This window comes from Pipra filicauda, unplaced genomic scaffold (assembly GCF_003945595.2).
Source record: "Pipra filicauda isolate LSUMZ 115617 unplaced genomic scaffold, ASM394559v2 scaffold669_size171186_pilon, whole genome shotgun sequence".
NCBI classification, from domain to species: domain Eukaryota; kingdom Metazoa; phylum Chordata; class Aves; order Passeriformes; family Pipridae; genus Pipra; species Pipra filicauda.
Window position 1 is genome coordinate 152005 of NW_024104830.1, and position 19169 is coordinate 171173.

Sequence of the window (19169 nt, forward strand, 5' to 3'; positions counted from 1 at the left end):
CTGTGGATTTGGGGTTTTTATCTGATAATGGGCAATCATGTGCCATACTCCAGGTTTCTGTGTAATTACTAATTCACCATTTCAGTTCTACATGGTTAGCCAAAAAGGCTCTTAAGTAAGTAAAAAGGAATGCAAAAATGGTAATACATTCAAGATGTTAAACTTTGATTTGTATCTAATTCCATTAATGAATGCAGTTCAAATTAAAATGTAAGATCAGAATTTCCAGCTTTGTTGGCTTTTAAAAAAATCCAATAAAAGACAATATTGCAATATAAAAATATTATAATTCAGGCTTTCTCTTATTTCTAGATCTGTTAAAAGAAAACTAGAAGCAAGTAATAACTTCTATAAATGAGTCATTATCAGAAATTACTATTTTTAAATAGCATCCAAAAATTTGTTTGTCATTAAAAAGTAAATAGGCAAGATTTGACTTTGATCCTTGTACAAAGACAATAGGCTCAAATCCTCAAAGATTTACATACTCAAGTCCTGTCGAGGGCTCAGGTTCATTTCATCTAACCAAAGGACCCTAAATTAGGAGTCAGTCAACACAGGTTCCCTGCAAAAACACACAAAGAAAAATAGTGGGTGTCAGGCAACAGCTCAGCTTTCCTAGAAGCTAAATAGCCCTCTGCAAGAGACTGCCTCTTGCTTTTTGGGTGCTTGCAGGAGGTGATGCTCCTACTGAATGCAGAAGGCGGCAAAATGCGATCACCTCACTGGAAGTGTAGAGTAGCTCACTAGTTTGTTAGTAGTTCGCATTTGTGACAAGATAGATGTCTACTGCATGAGATGTGCCAGATGGCACCAATAAACAAGGGGAGGGACAGCAAAAAACTGAATAAAATTGTAGAAAGGGACTAGGTACTCACACTTTTTTTACATATGCTTGTCCCGATGGTACCTGCAAATTTATTAACTTATATTAATTATATCATGTACTTCAGGCACCATGGAAGAAGTATTTGGTTTTGAAGTAACTTAAATAAAGAGCAGATAGTGGCTTGGTGAGCAGGACCTTGATTTGTGCTCAATTCCAGGTTCACAGTCACAACCTATTTGTGAGATTCTATATCAGAATATATCATATTTGAACCAATATTCACAAAAATCTTCATGGAAAAGGTCACATTTGATAGTTAAGAGTCAGTGTGTTGATTAGTTTTTGAGAGGACCTTAAATGTCCCGGCTGCTTGGGCCATTGCTTATCTGATTTATATCTGTGAAAAAAGTCAGTTATGGGGCTACACAGAGACACCATGAAGATCTTGATTGCCCACCAAAAAAGTCACCTGTTGGGATGTGGGAAATGCAGGTTTAGCTCCATATTTCAGATATTTCACAGTCCACCTCTCCACAAGAAGATTTCAAAAACACCAATCTCTCAAAGAAGGTAGGAACAGGATATGTGGGATATCTGCCTGGACCATAGAATAGCAAAGTTTCCAGTTCTGGGTCAGACTTTCTTCAGTTCCTTTGGTATCCATCAGTCCTTATGATGGCGGCCACATATGCAGCTGTTAATTGCTCTGCTATGGAACATATTTGAGACACTCTTCTCTCTTACCTTATGGCTATGGTGGTGCAGGTTGTAGCCACTGATGTCTCTGGAGCACCAAAGAAATGGCACAGCTTCAATCAGGTTCACATTGTCTGAGGAAAAGCATCTGACAGTATATCTCTTGGGGTTAACATGTAATGCCCTCTCTCACTTGTCGTCTCCAACTTTGTCTGTATTCCCAAAAGCTGAGCTCAGGACCAGAGGCAGTGCCAGCCTGAAACACACACAGGAAATAAAAAGATAATTAAAGTCCTTTTGAAATCTCCTCTGCTACAGCACATCCTCATGAACCGGCCAGAATTTCATGTCTGATTCGGTTTTGGTGGTGCAGTAGTAAGTCATGTATTTGCACCAGTCCAGGGAGGGCATTTATATATTCCCCACAAAAAGGGCTGAATTCCTCAGCCAGAGGAAGAAGCTGTTCAGTTTGTCCCCCAGGTTTGCAAAACCTCTCACGTCTCAAGGGAGAGGCTCATTACAACAGGGTTTTCCCCTTCTTTCACAGAGCCCTTTCAGTCATTTCAGCATGAGGTCTCCCTTCGGATCTCATTGTTAGGAAGGTATGCTTTTCTTGGAGCTGAAATGGCTGTTGTTAGGAACAAAAACAAGGCACCTCTGTGCATGGGAAAGGAAATAACACAAATAGTCACAATTGCAAATGGACACTGCTTTGCTTTCTAAGTGACTATGACCCCAGATGATAGGACATGACTGTGTGATGGCAATCCTCAAAGTGCTAAAATATAGCACCTTTGCAAGTACAATTGCCTCTAGAAATAGAAAAGTTTCCTCTATATTTATATTATATTAGTGGTTGGTTTTGTAAGTTTTGCCAAAAGTTGTCCAGAAATAAGAAAAAAAAAAAATGAATCATCTCTGTTACAGTTTTTATATATCTACATCATCACCAAAGTATGTCCCAAATTGGTGTAGGAATACCAGACTTGAAATACTGGTGGGAAAAAGAGGGTATAAAATTATGTCAGAGTGTAACTAGTACTAATATGATGGCAACACAGTATCATTCTATTTCTTTACAAAATTTCTGTGGTGATACTGCAAGACAAATGCCTTTGATACAACAGCAGATGCGGTAATGCTTCATTTTACATTCTATGTCATGCCTTCATCAGTCTGTGGCAACGTAACCTCAAACCATAAGAGCAAAATAAGGCTGAACTTACAGTTTTTTCAATACTTATTATACAGTGCAGCATTGCAATGGTAATACTCACTACAGATCTGATTGAGGGAGCCTCTGAAGAGAAGCTGCTAACACACTAAGATTCTTCTAATGACTTCTTAATATGAAGACTGATTTATTGAAGGCAGTTGTATTTGTTTTTCAATGGTTATCTCATGGAATAATTTATAATTTTTTCATGATCTCAGTTTTAAAGAGAAGATTTATGAGCATTCACTAGCAGATGCATTAAATTGTCATCTACAAAATGATGATGAGCATATTCATTCTTTTAATTTTTTTTTTTTTTTTTGCTTATTCACTGTTAAACATAAGAAGGTCAGGACTGTCAATCACAGGAATGGATTGTTCAGAGGGGCTGTGTGGTCTCCAGCCTTGGAGGTTTTCAGAACACATATAGATTAAGACCTGAGCAATCTGGTCTGATCTCATAGTTGCCCTTGCTTTGAGACAGAGGTGGTCTTACCAAAGTCCCTTTGCACCTGAACTATGCTATGATCCTATGACCTATAAAATAATATTTATTATTTACAATGTTATAGCTGAAGTAGCCTGCACTAAATTCTCATCATTCAGCATTGTATTTCCATCACAGCAGTTTTTCAAATGTACAGAAATGTCTGGATCACAGACCCTGCACCTCAAGGCAGACTTCAACGTTCTCAACAGCAGCCAGAAGGATAATGCGATGGGACACAGACAGTCAAGAGGATCTGTGGAAGAGGATAACTTCTTGTCTCAGGTATACAATGGGCAACTAAGGTTGATACATGATTGGATCTACTATTCACTAACAAGGAAGAGCTGATCAGAGATAAGATAATCAATGGCAATGTTGACTGCAATGACCATGAAATAGTGGACTTTGAGATTCAGAGGGGAGTAAGGAAAGAGATAGTGAAGCATAAGAGAGCAGAGTTCAGACTATTCAAGGAACAGGTAGGTGATATCATTGTGTCCCTGAAGAGTCAAAGGAGATCAGTGAAGCTGGCAGGTCTTTAGGGAACAGTTCATCACAATCCCTAGGAAATCAAGTAGACTTACCAGCATATTAGTCTGGCTGGGCTGGAAAGTCGTGACCAAGCTCTGATGCAAAAAGGCAAAGTAAAGTGGAAGCAGGGCCAAGATATGAAGGAAGAACTTGAAAACATTTCCAGAATACACAGTGTCACAAAAGCCAAAGGCCAGACAGAGTTAAAACTTTCAAGAAGAGCTTCTATGACCAAAGTAGTAGTAAAACACTGAACAAGGAAAATGCAAGGCTAAATACTAATTGGAGTAGGGGTTTAGAGATAGTCGACAAGTTAATGTACTCAATGTCTGCTTTGCCCGTGTTCTCAGTGGGGTCTCCCAGTCCTCTGGTGATAAGTGGAAGGGTTCTGAGATGATGATGCGAAGAGCACAATATGAAGACCAAGTCAGGGATTAAAGACAAAAATCTTGACCCAGACAAAAAACTGGTCATGAGTGCATGGAGAAGGAAAAGTAAATTTCCAGCATGGATTTACTGGTAGTAAGTCATGTTTGACCAACCTGATATCCTTCTATGATAAATGTCGTGGATTTCTAGCTGAGAGAAGGCTAGTGGGTGTCATTTACCTTGACATTACCTTGACATTACCTTCTCACTGCCCAACTGCATTTCAAGTCATTCTTTAATCTTTCCGTGAACTATCAGTCTCAGAGTCTGATTCCCTAACTCTTTGACTTTGCTTCAAATCTTTCAGCAGATTGTAACAGATCTTAGATCAAGACTTTTGCAAGCCATGACTCTCCACTGTGCCAATATATTAGTAATTTTCTCATTCCTTGCCCTATTTACATCCTTGTATTTTTTTCCTGATATTTTATCCTTTTATCTGAATGTCTAAACTCAACTCTATTATTTTATCTTTGACCCTATTTTCATCACCCTTCAGAACTTTGTAGTTGACCTTACTGCTGATCAAGAAACTAGACTAGAGACCTACTGAGGTCCCTTCACACCTGCATCATCCTAGGATGATGCTATGAACTGCTCTTCTCCGCTAGGATAAGAGTTGAGGAGTTTCATTTTCAGTTTCTTTAAAGAAAGAAACTAAATGCACCTGAAGCACTAGCTGAACTACCTTTCTCCAAACTTCAGCTTTCCCCACACTCTTCTAATAGGTCGTTTAGGCATGTTTATGCTGCTTTCAGTTGATGAATTGTTTATGCAACCTTTCATGACATAACATGCTTTTCAAACAATGAATATGGCTCTGCCAGTAAGGACTAGAATATGGCTTTGTTCCAAGACCGAAGATCCATGCCCAGAGGAGTATTCAGCTGTACTCTGCTCAGCAGTAGAAAAAAAAAGAATTATCTTTCTACAAGACTCACATTCAGCATATTGCTGCTGTGGGAGAAGGAGAAAGAAAGGGGGAATGCAAGCAAGAGCATGTGAAAATTGTTACTGTCCTATGCCAACATAACTGATGTACCTGCGCACATCCCCTTAGATTCTCAGCCAAGTCCTCTTCAGTTTTTTTCCACCTGCTGGGGGGGAGGTGTGTGGGAGTGTCACATACAGATGAATTAAATTCATCTTGCTCCTCAGCCAAGGTATTGCAATAGTAATTTCAGTCTTCAGCGGAGAACCAAGGAGCTTTCTTCATACTGGGAGCTAAAAATGTTTAAGTTACTGGTACAGCAAATTGACAGAACACGCAGCTAAAATCTTTGGTCTGCTAAACACATTAAAATGGGGAAAAGCTATTCTTCAGACACTCTCAATACATTTGAGCAGCTCTAGTGCAGTCTAGAGAAGGAAATTTAACACAAAAAAGATGCAAAAATTATTTTGAGTTCCTCAGATATAAAAGATTCTTTACCTACTAAAATAAGAGGCAGGAAGGAGGAGTGGAGGAGTTTGACAGGACTCATAAAATGTCTCCAAAATTTAAATATCTCTGTGGTAGGAATCTTACAGTTAGAAACTCACAGAAAATACCATGACCAGATTTCCAAAGGTAGGAGAATTCTGTGAGCCAGGCTTCAGGTCCTTCTGGAAAAAATAAGCATTGGACCAGAAGGACTTCAGGAGGAAACCTAGGAGACCTACCATATTAGGAACTCATGCTAAAATTGTTCACCCAGCACATCTCTTCCTGGTACTGGTAGATACCTATATATCTCTTTTTTTAATGTGAGAATATATTGGTCATTTCAGTTTTGTCCTAGAGGGTCTCCAGAAGTGCCTCAGTCCTGGCAATGACAAGCATTACTTTGGGATGAGGCAATGCAAGACTGTGTCTCAAACCAGTTTTCCTTATGCCAGCCTCATGCATAGCCAGGTCCTGCAAGTGGTGCCAGAACTTACCAACACAAAAGGGGAAGAAGGGAGGCTACATTTTTAATCTTTCATTGGAGCTGTGAGATACCTGGATATAGCAGCTAAACCTGCACCTCGGTCCTTCATGAACACATTAATTACAACACCAGAAGGCTTTCAGCCAAGGCAGAGAAGCTCAGGGAGATGGTAGAAGGTGCTACCATTTCTCTCAGTTGAAGCTGTTTAACCTTTCATTAAATAATTTAATTTACCACTCTCTTCAGCTAATGCCACAACTTTCAGGATAGGGCCAGCTACCTGCTCTGCCTCACGGACACTGGCCAAGTTCCATAAAGAAGGGTGCTCTAGAACAGGAGAGGTGAGAACATCCTCACAGTTTTAGGTGTTCCAGAGAAGGGTTTGGAACTGGCTTTGTGACTGAGGTATTCTCTTAAGTGTCACCATGCTTTAAATACTCTCGCTTGGTCTCCTACCTGCCAAGAGAGTGTTTCACCTGCAAGTCTAGACAGCCTCTTTTGTCAGCCATGTTCCAATAGTAATTCCCTCAGTCACGAAGTACCCTGGATGTAGGAGAGCAATTTTCCAACATCTTGGTCAAGGTGTCAAAGACAGGGGCAGAGTATAAGCATAATTTCTTCTCCTGAGTGTTTCCCGTTGTATTCCTACCCAGCCAGAACTCCATGTGGGCTCAGATCACAGCTGGGATGCCAAAATCCCCCTGAAGCACTCCAGACAGCTGGCATACCCATATTACACTGAATCCCTGCGGATGAACAGATGCCTAAACACCCATCTTGAAAATCTAGTCTGATGAATGCTTGGGACCTTCGAAACTTTTTATAACACCCTTATTTTCATGTACCACAATAAAGAGAGCCCTGAACATAGACAAAATCATTTCTTGGTACTGAAGGCTTTAGATCTTTGAAAAAAAATATGTGGGTAAAACCTCTTTTCGTGGTAAATATGGACAAAATTCCAATCTTGGTATTATTTAAAGAAGAAAGCCGAATTCGGTTACAGTGCAGGTCAGACAGATGTTCCACCCAAGGAGCCAAAGCATTACTAACTATTATATTTGTGTTTTATTACTGACGCTCAGAACCACAGTCATGGGCCAGGACCCCACTGTAATGGATGATATATCAAAACAGAATTAATACTTTCCTTGACTTAAGTCTGAGACACACACTGCAAAGAAGCAGTTAATTTGCCCTAATATACAAACCATCTATACATTTTTAACCAATTAAAAAAAAAAATACCCCAACACAACCAAAACCAAACCCAAAAGGAATGTATACAATATAAGGCTGTAAAACTTAGGTTTGCCATGAAAACAGACATATGCATTTCTAACAACCAACAATGTCCCTTTCCTTCTTGGAAATGAAGAATGTCAAGAGAGCCCTCTTTTTCTCTTGCTTTAGCATTTTTTTGTGTTGGTGATTTCCAAAGATTCAGACTGGCCCCATACCTAGAATAACAATTTTAGGCAATGTAAAAGTTGATTATAAAATTACTTGAATGAAACACTGCATCTCTTGTTTGCAAATATAATTAAACGGTACATAAAAATCTGCTAATACGTAACTCTTAAAACATTATTATGATTAAACCAAAGTGTTTGAATCTGTAGACAAGTTCTATTAGCCACACACACTAACTTATTATACCAATGACCAGGACCGGGCTTTACCTAGGAACTGGCCAAAACATGCCATAAAATTGTAGATGTCCTAGAAGCCAAATGAGAAAGCTACTTTCTTTCCTTCTTTCAATCTCAAATAAATAGCAGGGTACTGTGTGTGCTGAAAGGGAATCGTTTATGTTGGATTAAAACAGAGAAGGAAAAAAAAGATGCAAAGGCCAGACTAAAAGTAGGCTGGATGCCTGGAAATTAATATGAATGTATTAGAAAAATATTTCAAACTAAGGATGTGAAAAATGGAAAGCCCAAACCAAAACTAGGGAAGGAACTTCATATAATTCAGTTTTAAGAATAAGAAATGGCAGAGTACCAATCTCAAGCAAGGCAAAACTGATTCTGAGATCTGGAAAAATAGGGGAAATTTCTACTCCTTACCTACTCTGATGTGAATCTTGAATGAGTCCTTTTTTGTCTCCAGATTTGCTTTGCAATTAGTCCATAATCTTTTGCCTACAACTCCTGCAAATTCAGGGTGATCATAATACAACCTCCTTGTGGAAGCACAGCAATTATCTGTCAATTGACTTGCAGGATTGCAGGTTTTATCTGTCTGAAATGAGGCAGAATCTAAGCCCACAAAAATATACCTTCACCATCATCAAAGGCTTTCATTGCCAACAGCACAAGGTTTTCACACTTTTGTCTGTCTGGGTATGGCAGACAGAGTCACAGAGTCATAGAATAGTCTGAGTTGGAAGGGACCCACAAGGATCATCGAGTCCAACTGTTACCACCACTGTCCATGGCAAAGGCACAGGGAGCAAGATGACACCATGACAACATGAACCAGAGGGTGATTAATAAAAACACTCCTTATTTGCTTCCTACCAGAAAATCCGAGAAGATTTTTTCTTCTAACACTTTCTGTATCTTTACCATTGAGAAAACTAAGAAATATGAAACTAAACCTATTAGGTGGCACGTGGGTAGATGATGATAAAAGGCCAAATGCTGCTATGACTGAAAAGAGGATCTTTCTGATATTGTACATTTGTACTGCAGTATATACCATAAGATAACTTTTTGCCAGTTTTGCTGTTTCATGATGAGTAATATCTCCTTTGAGGCTGCAAAATGAAGAACTAGGTCATCATGTTTATTATGATAAACCAGTAGAATAATGATCTCTCAAATAAAATGGAGTCTGAAAAGGTTAGTGACAGAAGGACCAAGAGTCCTTGTTAAAAAAATTATCTGTAAAGGCAAAAATAGAATGACTACATAAAATGATCAAAATCAAGAGCATGAACAAGAGGAACACAGGAAAGCCTAGGGAACAGAAAATGTAGAGAACTGTAAATACTGAACCAAGGAAAAGAAAACTATCTGCGAATGGGAAGGGTAAAAGTGGAGGAGTACTGACACAAAAAATATTATAAAGTCTATTCAAAATGTGATGTTTTAAAATATCAAATAATAAAGAGGCTTTTAAGAAAACATACATTAACAAAACTAAACACTGAACGAGCAAGAAAACTCATCAAATCAGAGGCCAGACAGAGATAGAGAAATACACAAGTCTGAAGCAATGAATGGTAAGAAAATACATAAGATAGGTTAATAGAGAGAAAGAAAACAGGATTTTTGTCAAATACTGGAGGACTTGTACTGTATATAGGACAAATTACATGACAGGCAAAAGAGCAATTAGTACAAAATAAGCCTGTCATTTAATCCTAGGACCTGGTTAGAACCCAAACGGATGAGAAATGTGGTTTAAGTGGTTTTTCTAAGATCATCGTCCCAGAAGCCCATCTAAAGAACATAAACAGAAAGATGGTGTCAGTCACGTTTTTTGGAAGCAAAATGACACAGAAATGGTTTAACTTAATCCCTGAGGGTTGAACATTGATTCTAACTTTGTTTCAGGTTTCAGTCTACATATAAGAAAACCCCTCTGTTCCATTTGCTGCCCAGAGTTTTTGACATTCCAATTCTTAACTTTCTTCCTTTTTTCATAACTAAGAGGATCACAACAAATGTCAAAGGCATTCTTTCAAGGCCAGTATATGGTCTCAAAACATCTCACTTCTTGGCCATGACTAAAAGCAAGAAGGTTGGGCCTGAGACAAGATGATTATTATTATTATTTTTAAGGAAAGGTATTCCTATATTCATATGTAGTCATATGTTCCATCTAAGACATCCTATTCAAAGGTTGATTCTCATTCCAGTCAGCTACGCATGACTAGTTCCCATGGGAACCTCAGAGTTTCAGTGTTGTGCTTACTCATTGGAAAACACTCTTCAACAGAGACATCTGGTATCCCATACAACCAAACAGAGGCATAGCTTTTTACTTTTGAGGGAGATGTTGCCCCAGAGCTTCGGGCTACAGAGCATAGGCTCGCATTGATAAGGAACACCCCAGAGAGAGGACAGAAATGCCTTTCACCAGCTTCTGCTCTGCAAATCAGTGCTCTGTGAACTCCAACTGTGTTTCATAAAAGTAATTGAAAGTTTTTAGTTATAATTAAAAATAAACAGGAAGACCTTATCTGAAAAGATAATCACAGGTAAGTGTGTATGTATGTAAGTGCACCTGTACAGGTGACAATGTAGGATCTGTCAGTGCAGTTGTGTCACCACGCAGCATTAACAATTTTATAGAGCTAGGAACTGTTTATAATGAGTTCAGAATCAAGAAAGGCAGAAGGAAAAATTCTTTTCTTTGGGAGATACATCTTTTTAGTGGTGGGGTTGGCTTACTGTAGCTGCATACTGTACTTCATGCTGATTTAAGAGCATGTGCAAGACTAGACCAAAACCAATTTTAATGGGACACAGCTAAACTACCCATATAATCTTTCCCAAAACTAAAAAAAAAAGGGGGAGGTCTGGTCCTGCAGGCAGACCCTTCTCTACATCTCAACTAATAAATTTGATTTTGAAATGTTGGTATCTTGTAAACAAGTCAGTGCGATTAAAACTGAGCCACATTTTTTGACATTTTCTTATTTCCAGATTTCCATCTCCCATTGCCAGTGTTGCAGCTGTGCACAGTGACTGCTTTCCTGTACATGGGCAATACCAAAAAACCCCTTACTCTGTGCATTTGTTTCTGTAGACTCGTAGAGCTATTTTTTTACACATCAGTGACAAATGTAATTTACAAAATGTCTCCTTTCTTTTTTTTTGCATTATTTATTTCCTAACCCATTGATGAACCTTATTTGTCCCCACCATATTTGTCCCTAACCCATTGGTGAACCTTATCAGTCCCAACTGAAGCTGACACAAGAAGAGACTAGAAACTGCTCTTACCTCACAACATTTTCGGTGTTTCTGCATCAACTGTGATTCTTGGCAACCCAGTTCAGCCTTTCCCAGCCTTGATCAATGAAGTCAGACCTACAACCTTAACAAAGACAGATTCAATTTCTCCTCACTTACGTTAGGTGGGCTTTTCAATGTCATCTTAAGAGAAGGAGATGCCTCCAGATGGCCTGTGAGAAACAGCTTAAATTTATTTCCCCTGCCATTGACAACATCTGGAGTGTGCCTCATACTCCCTGAAGAGAAGATGAAGTACTGCTTGGGAACTTGGGAACCCAAGGGTAGATATATTTTGCATTTCTCTAGTTCACAAAATACCTTAGGACTAGAGCCAATGGTTAGGTTTCCTGCATAAGTATGGGAAGCAGGGGTCAATACCTTTGTCACTTCCATCTGCTTTCTCAGAAAAGCTAGGAGGAAGATGGCTGGTACTTCCATATTTCAAGTTCATGTTTTAAAACTTTTGACATCTCAGTATGTGTACTATGACAGCTGACAGTCATTGCAACAGATAGGAAAAAACAAACAAACAAACAAACAAATAAAACCCTACAAAGTGTTCTTCTCTGTGTTTGTTTTATATTCAACTTGCATGTGCTGTGTGTATGTCTGTCTGTCTGTCTGCTCAGGGGCCCACCAGCCCATTTTCCCCCAGGTTTGAAGCTGTTGGATAATCTCAATGAAATCTGACAGGCGACTGGAGCTCTTTCTCAAGTGCTTCAACAATATATAGACTGGACCGTTTAGTACAGAATAACTCACATCCGAGTCTGGTAATAAACAGAGGATTTTTCCGGCTTCCCCGGAAATGGGTGTAGGGATGCATTGGTGTCCCTGGGAAGGGAAAAGGCTGCAAGCCATCGCACATCCTTCTGTACCAGGGCACTCAGCTCTCCCAGCTCCAGATTTGGAGTCTATTCCTGACACCAGTTTCCCCTTACTCTCACCTGTGGTCTCTGTCACTGTAAAATATTAACATGTATTCATTTCTCCTTCCTTTCTAAGAAGCACACAAAAAAGTGAGTCCCGCCTTAGTATTTTTTAATTCTGCTAGGATTGTTACAGATCACAGCAGATCAGCATCATGTTGTTGTAGGAACAAACTTTCAGTGGTATTCAAAAAGAAATGTTCACTCACCCAGCAAAACCTGTATTTTTATCAAGTATGAAACATTTGGGAGCTGTGCTAACTTTGACAGCTCACAATGGGAGACAATAAAAATTAATTTTTTTTCTAAAGAGTCAACCAAATTTATTTTATTATGGTAAAATTTTGCCTTTCAACAGTTTTTCCATTATTTCATTTTAAGATGATAATTTTAGCATCATATTTCTATATATATTCCATTAGTTATATTGCAGTTTTGACATTATCCAAGTTAAATAACACAATGGCTCTAAACATAACATTTTCTGGAACAACAGGCCTATAACTCACATTTTCTTTATAAGCTACATTCTGTAGATTTCAGGAAATAATCCAGTTTGTAGTCTAGGACTGAAACAAAAAAAGTTAAAAAAGAAATTACATTCAACCCAAATGAAAACATCAACTAACACTACAGAAATAAATTAAAAATGAGGTAAGTTACTAGCAGAAACAAAGGTTTTTCTTTTATTTTAAGGATGTTAATGCCTCTGCTCTTAAATATTTTATTAGCCATTGATTTGCTGTATTCAGCCCAGCATCACAAATGTTTTCTGTCCATGAGAAACATCATTTTTTGGTGGACATAATGAGAAAAGACTTTCCTGGCTCAGACTCTCTTCTACAGAAGAGAATTTGCCCAGTGCCTCCCTTGCCTGGTAAGACTTCTGGTCTTTGGTGATGCCCAAGCATAGGCTAGAATGTCCCCACTTCTTTTTTTTTTTTTTTTCTCTCAAGTTGAAACTTGTACGGGAGCACTGAGCAACATTGGTGTCATGTAAACTCGGGCCTACCACCACGGTCATTGACATCACCATCCTTGGTCAGAAGAGCATATCAACATAACTTGAAATGGCAGATTTTGTGAGTGGGGACACAATGGGCAGTTATCTACCATCAGATCCCAGGTTTGCCCATTACCAGAAATCCTTTGGTCTCTATAGTGTCAACATGGCAGCTTGATCTAGTTACTGATGTTGTTCTGACCAACAGAAGAGTGGAACTGGTTTAAAATTAAGTTCTTGAGGAAAAAATAAAAAACAGAGGTAGAAATTAAAATTTAAAAGGTTTGTCTTCACAAGATGATGTTGCAAATACAACTAAACCAAGTAATTTCCTTGGGCATTGATGATAACAAACCCCAGTTTCCCGTGTTTTCTTGCCTCAGGACTAAATTTTCTGGTGTTCCTTAAATTCTAAATGTCTCATCAAAATACTTTACAGTTTAGGAGAGCTGCAATGTTACTTTCTTCTGTGGGTCTCTGGTGTATAACAAACACAAGCCGACAAGACTGTCAAGAGGTTTTACTTTCTCCGCCACCTCGTTGCTTCTCTTTAGGGAGATCACAGGAACCTTTTGGAGTTTACATTACATTTTGTGAAACTAGCTAGGGAACTAGGCTAAAAACAGCATCAGATGCCAGAAGCCCTAATTCTGTCCTTTTCTCTGTTACTATTGCTTCTTAGGCTGCAACATAATACTAAGCACTAAGAATAAGTTTGAACAACATCTGTCTGGTTCAGGGAGTCCTTCTCTTCGTGGATATATTTTGATGTTCTCCTTTCCGGATTTTCTGGTTCAGATTCTCTGCTTTATACAAGATACATCATCCTTCTTCTCTTGACCTGCTGGCTGAGCAAAATATAACTAAAAAGGCAGAATTTTGCAATTGCCATTATCTTATGAGAGTGTTTTACTAAAACTAGGAAAAATCTGGTATTTCCTGGGGTGTTGAAATCAAGGGTTAGAGTCTCTCTTCTGCAAGACATTCAGACCCAATTCAAATTTTCTAGAATGCTCTCCTTTCTCCTGAGACCAGTCTGAACACTGCTCTGAAAAAGATCTCTGAATGGTCCTTAAAGAGAAGAAACAATTTCACCACTGTGCTTCTCTAGCAACCAGATTCTCTTCCCCACCAAAATGATTTGACAGTGCCCTGAAAGGAGCAAAGTGCTTTCAAATATGGATGAGAAAACACAGATTACTGTCTGCAGCAGTTTGGAAATGTGATGTGGTGATGGGGATGACAATAGAACAGAGAAACACAGTGGGAATGAAAAATCAAGTACGAACAGTGAGACCACACTGCTCTTCCCTGAGACTTACTGTGCTGCATGAAGGGACAGAAAATCAAGCATTTCAAAACCATGAGGCATAATATCCCCTTTTCTTGGGAGCAGATTTTTTTCAATAAAACCTTGATTTTTAAAGAAGTCTAAATAAAAAAAAAAAAAAAAAAAAAGAGCAGAGCTGTTGTCACCAGCTTGGAAAATTATTTTGACTTCAATGGCACCTTGATTACATGAACACTTATTTTTTTCCAGAATGATAATAGGTATGGAATTAAGTCTGAGCCAATGACTGCTTTGGAAATACCAGCAATATGTTTTATTTCTCAAATATTTTACCATTTTGAAATGTGATGATAGCATTACATTAGAATATTAATTAATTACTGAAGTTTTCCCCATCAGTTAATTTTTCAAAAGATATTATTTTCAGATGGACCTGTTGTTGCTGCTCTAGCAGACTGTGGACAGAACAAAATAAGAGCACCTTTTCAAAGAAAAAGGTTGTGGTTTCAATAAATTTTAACATTACCAACAAAAGAAGCATTTGACTGCAGAAACTACTCTAGGCTGGTCACACCCCAAATCTGGCTTGGGAAAAAAAATCTAGGAAGCTCTTTATTTTCATCTATTTTTCTAAGTGAAAGCTGCAACATTGACTTCATAAGATTTAAAACTTGCTGTGGTGTGAGCCACAAGACTTTCTGTAACTAGTTATAGTGTTATTTCTGTCTGAAACACCACCAAAAATAACTAGTATAAACTCATTATTTTTAAAAAAAACAAACGTTTTTGTAGAAACTCAGAATACATACATTTTTGCATAGACTTGTAATATCAGTTGAAAACAGTGGTAAAAATTAAACGTCCTTTAAAAATATACGCCTTGTTCCTATGAAGGATTTGATGAATCTATGCAGCAAGCCAGCTTGGATTTTTTCAAAGAATAGAATTCTAATTGTTATTATTCATATAGCAATAGCATTTAAATACTTCAGTGATTTTCACATCTCAAGGTAAGTAATGTGCAAGTGAGACAGACACTGTTCCAAAGCATTTCTGTTCAAGATGAACAAGCAGCACAAAGGATAGGTGATGGGAAAAACAAAAGATGCAGAGCAAGGAGTGACCTAACAAGACATGCAAATGGAACAAGATGGAATTACTGCAATGCCTTGCCCAAGCATATGAATTGTCAGTGTGGTGACGACACAATAGTAAGACTGAAATTCTAGCCCAGCAAATTAGTGGCAGAATTTCTCAACAGCTTCAGAATTAAGAATTTTTAGAATTTTAGAATTAAAATCTCTTGTAAGACTCAGTCAGGAGTAATGTGTTCAGCTTTGGGGTCCTCCCAGCATGACAAACATGGACCTGCTTGTGCAGGTCCAGAGGAGGGATGTGAAAATGATCACGGAGCTGGAGCACCTCTCCTATGAGGACAGGTTGAGAGAGCTGGGCTTATCCAGTGTGGAGACAAGAAGGCTCCGGAAAGGCCTTATAGCAGCCTTCCAGTACTTAGAGGGAACTTAACAAGAAAGATAGGGAAGGTATTCTTTATCAGGGAGTATAGTGTTAGGACAAGGGATAAAAATTTTAAACTGAAAGAGGGTCAGTTGAGATTAGATTGTTAGGAAGAAATCTCTTACTTTGAGGGTAGTGAGACAGTGGAACTGTTGCCCAGAGAAGTGGTGGATGCCCCATCCTTGGAAGTGCTCAACGCCAGATTGGATGGCACCTTGAGCAACCTGGCCTACTGGAAGGTCTCCCTGACAATGGCAGGGGGTTTGGAATTAGATGATCTTCAAGTTCCTTTCCAACCCAAACCATTCTATGATTCTAAAAGGAATTTGAAGGCTCTGACACTTTATCTACCAAAGTCATCATCAAAGTTCCTATTGGCTGAGTAACCAAGGTCTTACATTTCAACTCTATGCAGCATGTACCTGCTCCAGAACTTGTTTAACAACTCTTGTTTCATTTTCTTCTACCGAGTTACAGAAGAATTTTTATCAATGTTCAGTGAGCCTCTCTCATTTCTCAAGTTTTGTGCATTTGGAGTTACGGAAAGATTTTAATACACTAAAGGAAATCTAAGTATGCCTAGTCAGTCCTTCCTAAATATTGAGTTCCTGTGAATTCGACTTCTTAATTTATGACACAGGTTAACATATGTACAAATATATTTCACTATTATAAACTCTTTGTTGTGTTCTGAAGTCTGTGAGGTATATTCTAAACACACCAACACAAATTTTCTAGTTCTTTTTTAGTGATGTACTATTTGTGAACAAAATATACAACAAAATCTAAACACAGGTTAAAATCTTTTGCTAGAAGTTGCTGTCAGATTCCAGATTCAGAGAGATGGAGATTCCAGTAGAGCAAAAGACCTGTTATAATCAGAAGTATGTTAAATTTGAATTAATTCAGTCATTCACTTGAAATAATATTGATTGCGTAAGTAATTATTTCTTTTCACTGTGAACAGCTTATGGACTAATGGACTAGTTTATTATTAATATTTTTACTCATAAATATTCATAGAATAATCAGGATAATCTTCAGATTCAGAATGCTCACCAGATGTTCTCTCTGACCACATTTTGTTGTTATTTGTGCTGTGTGATTAGCCACTCGAACCATATGGCTTTGTTTCTAGTCCCTGAATCAGTGACAAATGCTTAGATCTGGATAGTGATGAAAACAAAAGTTCATTTCTGTTATGAATCTTCAAATGAAAACATTCATGTCCTAAAAATTTTTCCTTTTTCAGGAATTGTGAATATTTTCATCCATTCCACGTGGACATCCAAATCATGATGAATAGTATAATACTTATTATTAATCCTAGGGTATTGCTTTTTCTCACAGTTTGCACAGACCAGTCTTTTCTCATTTGACAAGTTCTAATTTTTCCATAGGGTCTAAATTTTAATGACAGCTACACTGTTTTTACTTCTGTTGCTACCATCATCATCACAATCATCATTATCATTATTAGCCTTTGAACTTGTCATTCCCTCAATTAATTCAGTGTATTGATTCAATCAACACATTTACTTTTTAAAACATGCTTTCAAATAAATATTTCTGGGCAAGGCAGACATATTGGCTCATTTCTTTAAGAAAACAAACACCATTTCAGGAATATTAGGGGAAATGCCATATAAATTGGCACTTTTCTTAAAGATTTCTGCACATAGCAGCACATTTTTTCACAGTTATATAAAAGTCAACTTTACTTGAACATTTCTGAGAAAACTAACACTTTTCTTCAATATCTGGAAATGATTCCTACATAAAACCAATGTGTCTTAAACTTCCAAAGTTTAAGACTATTGAAAACACAGTCCACATGGCATATTTCATAATACTAGTCTATTCTATTCCTACCTGTTACATCAGTCATCACCTTGGTATCTGAATGCACAATGTTAAAAAATTCAGTTTTCCTATTAGAAAAAATTAAAGTCTTACTTCTCAGAGATGACAAAAATTAACTTCACATAATGAAGAAGAATTTTTTCTATTCTCAGCATTTTTATTCTCAATATCTTTAAACATGAACTGAGAGAAAACAGAAAAATATAGCTACTGCTTAAATTTATAATTTTGCTACCTGTAAATTGACAAGCAATTTGAGGACACAAGAGTTTAATCAGTTTGGACTAAAACATTTATAGGCCAGGCAAATGTAAGGAAGAATGTAACAATTCACAGTAATCAAATGAGAGCTTTTCCCATGAAAGAGAGCGATAGGTAGGGTCTTAGGGAATATGATGTGGAAGAGCTTATTTGACTGTCGTGTTTATCTCTTCTCCATGTAAAATTCTGTGAAGTTGCAAAATACAGGAGATCCAATCTAGGCACCAAACAGCAACAAAATCTGAAGTTCAACCAGCCCTTCTTCAGGCATTAGATTTCTAACATTATTCATTCATCAAAAACTCAGCCTTTTTCTTCCATCTTTCCAGTGTTTCATAACCAAGATGACATTTCATAATGAGCAATATTTCTGAACAGAAATAGTAGAAGGCAGTCCTGCTCTTCGGTAGTGTTTTTCCTTCTTGAATCAGGACCTTGTTGCTGTGCTGTAGTCACATATTTAGAAGGGTTGCATTAGCTACTGTAACTGAGCAGTGCTTCAAGAATTATCCACTGTAATTGATAAATCTCAGACCATGTTTTGCACGTATGGCCTCTAGAAAATAAAGCAAGGAGTTTCACAACCTTCTATTCTGTGTTTTTCAGGATTATAGAAAACATCACACCACTTTACAAGGTTTCTGTTATATCACCAAGTGGTGCACTTGTGTAACAACTATGTGCAACCTGACATATCCCACCAGAACTGGATTTACGAATCCATGCTGATCCAGGCATGCATTATGAACTTAACTACGGTTTCCACATGTACAGCAGCCAGACTAGAGCTACTTTATCTGTGCAGTAGCATCCTACCTGCTAGAAGCTACCAAACATACAGAGAATCATAAGTAAGAGTAAACTATGTCCAAAATTCATTTAGATAAAACTGCTGAGTGGAAAAAAAGAGAAGGATTCACCTAGGAAAACCAGACACATAGTACCCTAATGTAGAGTACCTATTTTACTGTGAGTCTGGATTCTTCACTGACAGTACTGAATTTGACTCCAAGGATCAGCTTTTAATGAGTTAGGCAAACCTGATAAAATCTCTGCATTTATTTCTATGCACGCCCCCCACACACACTTTAATCTGTAAGAGATACTGACTATCCTGAACTTTCTGCAAACTTTCTGGTCTGCCAATGATAAGGAGAGAGAGGAAGGAGAGAGAGGAAGGGGAAGGAGAGAGAGGAAGGGGAAGGAGAGAGAGGAAGGGGAAGGAGAGAGAGG

At 38.0% G+C, this 19169-nt stretch overlaps 1 long non-coding RNA gene across 1 annotated transcript; it reads right to left on the reverse strand.

Annotated features, from left to right (window-relative positions):
- Positions 1-492: 492 nt before the first annotated feature.
- Positions 493-11178, reverse strand: LOC120324716. The gene is made up of 3 exons (XR_005566221.1): positions 11060-11178; positions 1574-1781; positions 493-565 (listed from the first exon to the last, which is right to left on the reverse strand). It is a non-coding gene; the product is annotated as an uncharacterized LOC120324716 (long non-coding RNA).
- Between the last annotated feature and the right edge of the window lie 7991 nt (positions 11179-19169).